Here is a 4,647-nt window from a genome sequence, read left to right on the forward strand (position 1 = left end):
GTGTGTGTGTGTGTGTGTGTGTGTGTGTGTGTGTGTTTGTTTGTTTGTTTGTTTGTTTTCATCTCTATACTATTAGATACACAAACATTTGTCAATCGCGAAAATTGCTTTTATTTTGAAATTTGACCGGATTGTCTCGTGTTTCTTTATGTGTCTTCCTGCCAGAATTGACTCGGTCGCTCGCGGCTCGCGCACAAAGTAGACCAGACACAGAAAAAAAAAAATGAACTGAACTTTGAACTAGTTCAGAATTGAAATGGTGAACTATGAACGTGAACAGTTCACTTTGAATCAATAGAAAAAGACGGCCACCGCACACTGATAAGACTCTGCTGATATACTTTTATTATGAACAACGCGTTTCGCTTTCAGCGTCGTCAGGTTCGCCTCTGGCGTTGCTGGGTGTGTTCATATACCTTTGGTCACATGACCCAAACCATCAACAGATGGCAACAAAGTTTTAAAAAAACACTGATTATCATATGATGTATATGATAATCAGTGTTTGCTAGTTCAAGTTCAGTTTTACCTCCTGAGCTAAACCCCCCACAGATCATCACTAAACACTGGTACTACTTGAATGTGACCCCAGCTTGAATCATCTATCCTCGTCCAGACCACGCTTTTGCTATAAGAGAGGTAGAAACATAAGGGACATGGTGGTCAGTTCTATGTACATGGAACCCACACAAACCAATTGGCTGTCCCAGCAAGTTTATGGCAACTATAGATGTGGCAAATGTGCGCATTGCGCCAACACATGTGATACTAAATCATTTAATCATCCCCACTCAGGAAAGAAATACAAAATAAAAGAATTTATTAATTGCCTTTCCACCCATGTTGTTTATGTGTTGATCTGCCCCTGTGGTCTTATGTATGTTGGCCAAACGAAACGCAACTTAAAATTGCGCATAGCAGAACATAAAGCGGCCATCAGAAATAACAACCTGGATTACGCCATCGCCAAACACTACCAAGATAAAAATCACGGCTCTGCTGCCTCCCTCAGGTTCATTGGCATTGAAAAAAATAAAACCTAACCCAAGAGGAGGTAACATTATAAAACAACTACTGAGAAGAGAGGCTTTTTGGATAAACGACTCACAGGACTTGAGCTGTTTTCTTTGAACTTGATTGTTACATTTATTGTTGTGGTGTGATACATTGTACCCGCTGGGTGATTGTGATTACGTTGCGCCACTCATAACTTGGCTTTCTATTATATTATTGTATTCTATTGTATGTGATGGGTGTATTGCTTCCCTTTTTGATTTATTTGAGTGTTGCTATATTGTACATATACATCATATGATAATCACGAGTGTTTTTTTAAAACTTTGTTGCCATCTGTTGATGGTTTGGGTCATGTGACCGAAGGTATATGAACACACCCAGCAACGCCAGAGGCGAACCTGACGACGCTGAAAGCGAAACGCGTTGTTCATAATAAAAGTATATCAGCAGAGTCTTATCAGTGTGTGGTGGCCGTCTTTTTCTATTGATTTTACGCACTCCTGCTACCCACCTGCACCTGAGGAACTGTGGCTGTGCAGGGAGATTTGCTTTTCTTCAGTTCACTTTGAACTTGTGTGAACTGAACTTGAACTAGCAAAATAACACTGTCAAGCTCCACGCAGCCACACCCTACATCCGGTTTTCACCTTCATAATAAAGGACGTGCCGCTGCAGTTGGCGGCATAATGACTCAGAATAAGCACCATTACATTTAAATAACAACTCAAACAAATATATTAAATAACATTTGGCAAATGTTTTGTTAATTACAAGTCACTCATGGAAGCAAGCTTCTGAATTAAATATAAATAAAATATATATAAGAACGTTTAAAATAGCTTGCTGATACTGAACTCAGTAGAGAAGCTATTTGATGTTCTTTAAATTAATAAACCCTATGGCGTTATATTTGTGCCACATTTATGAAGGAGCAATGTGAGATTTTGAGCGCAGAAAAATATATTTTGCGAGCACAGAAATTATATTTTGAAGAGAAATGATACGCGAGCAAAACATAATTTCATTTGAGCAGGCAAAAATATATTACTCTCACTCAGATTTACTCATGCCCTCTCTCAAACTCTTGCTCGCTGCGCTGCAGACCGCTGCACGCGCGCTCTCAATCTGTCCCTCTGTGCGCGCTCAACTTTGTCCGTACGCTCAGAGCAGAATGGCAGAATCAAATGGTGAAAACAATAATACGCCACAGCGTCAGGTGAGTTATGAATTTCTAGCCATTCTGCCGGCTGGAAATCTAAAATCCCACTTGTTCGGCGTGTTATGGAAGCGTTGTGATTGGAGATGAAACAGCCAATCAGAATTGAGCTGTGCCAGGTTGAGTGAGTGTACGGACAAAGTTGAGCGCGCACAGAGGGACAGATTGAGAGCGTGCGTGCAGCGGTCTGCAGCGCAGCGAGCAAGAGTTTGAGAGAGGGCATGAGTAAAACTGAGTGAGAGTAATATATTTTTGCCTGCTCAAACACTGGCGTAGCCAGAAAAAAGACATTGGGTGTGCACCAGCAAATACTGGGTGTGCCAAATTTATTTTCAACAGTGTTACACCTCCACAAACATTCAAAAGAATGTATCTCTCTCGAATACAACATTCATAACACAAAAAATACCCACACGTTGTGTGCTTCTATCAGTAATAGTCAACAGTAGTTCACATAAGGTCTAAACATTCACACATGTGACATGCTCTCAAAGAAATCAATAACAAGGTAATAGAAAAAGCACACTTTGTGTTCTCAAAAATAAAACACCGCAAAAACATACACACAGACACAGTGCCCAATGAGATGAACATAGTGAAATATGACACACTCATGCGCGTACTCGTGCGCTCTCATAGAGCCATAACGTATCCACATTACGCATGATCAACAAAGCTATTAAACCATCTGAACACAACTATTGGGCTTATCAGGAGTAAAGGACACAACCATATTGTTGCTTACCTGTGCGCACTGCGCAGCTCTCAATTTAAAGCATGAGCTTTACTTGCTTCATGCTTTATCCCTCTATTGCATGGTGTTGCTTCAGGGTAACATACCCATTTTCCCTCATTATCTCAGGCATAAAAAGTCATCCACCAATAAAAAATGCTCATTTTAATCAGGAGGAAGTATAAAAAGCCAATAGTCTGTTTGTATTTGATCAGATGACTTGTCCAACCCCCTTTTCAATCTCTTTTCCTCACCTGCACTCACATGCGGCAGCAGTGTTTTTTCAGCTCCACAAAACTTTGAAAAAGTGACATTTTCCTGAGGATTTCCATGAAATAAAAAATATTTTCACAATTTTGGGTAAGTTCTGATTTAATTTGACTCTGTTCATTATGTTTTCATTGAATATTTCTTTTGTAAAGGGGTAAACTAGCTATGTTGCCTCAAAGCAACAATATGCAACAGTGGAATGAGGATTCCCTGTTTTTATGCTAGTTAGTAATACTAATAGCAATATTACATTTCACACAGATGGCAGGATACCAAGAATTATTAAAGTATTTGTCAGTTAGTGCCTTGTTTTTTATTTTAAAATACTTAATAACAATATTTATGATGACAGTTTAGCTATGAGTATTCATAGGCATAGCCTAGAATTTATAGCTTTGTAAGCTCAGATGTGCGTGCACATGGTGTGTGTGTGTGTGTGTGTGTGTGTGTCAATCAAATGTTCAATCTGCCACTAATATTCCTAGATACATATAATAATTGTGTAATTATCCTTTTCAGTGACAGTGGACCGGCCCCAGTCTGCTTGGACCGCATAGACCACTGGTCTGTCTACAGTGAAAACAGAGGGAGGTGTAAATATCCTGGATGCAATGGCATAATCAAGGTCAAGTGCATGAAAACACAAATTAGTTTTCTCTCCAGTTTTTTGATTTCTTAACATGAAAATTGAATGAGGATGAGTGCATAAAAATAATACACCTTTGTTGCGCATTGTTGCTTCTAGGTAACAAACCCCACTAAAATGCTAACTGGTTGTAACTGTATTACTTTTTCAGCACAAATGTGTTTTTTAAATAAAGATGATGTTGAAGATCTTTCATAAAATGTGTTTTGTTATGAAATAAAGAGAAATATTTTAAATAGACTGCACTTTTTGTATTTATTCCCATTGTTGCATGTTGTTGCTCCAAAGTAACATACCTAAATCTACCCCCTATTATTATAATTTGTCTAAATTGTTTGTTGAATTGTTCAATGTGCTCTATGACAGGTAATAAAATGTGTGGAAATATTTTTTTTCTCTGTTATTTCATATGGAGGGTTTTAAACAAAACTGACTTAGATGCCCCCAGTCTCTCATTCCTGTTTTTCCGAATCTGTCCTCCTTGATGTCCATGCTGAAGTGGCGACAGGACTGGCAAAAAACCGCATCCAATTTAATGCTGTACTCCAAACGTTCTTATATATATTTTATTTATATTTAATTCAGAAGCTTGCTTCCATGAGTGACTTGTAATTAACAAAACATTTGCCAAATGTTATTTAATATATTTGTTTGAGTTGTTATTTAAATGTAATGGTGCTTATTCTGAGTCATTATACCGCCAACTGCAGCGGCACGTCCTTTATTTTGAAGGTGAAAACCGGATGTAGGGTGTGGGTGCGTGGA

The sequence above is a fragment of the Eutrigla gurnardus genome (genome assembly GCF_963514095.1).
Source record: "Eutrigla gurnardus genome assembly, chromosome: 4".
Taxonomy (NCBI): domain Eukaryota; kingdom Metazoa; phylum Chordata; class Actinopteri; order Perciformes; family Triglidae; genus Eutrigla; species Eutrigla gurnardus.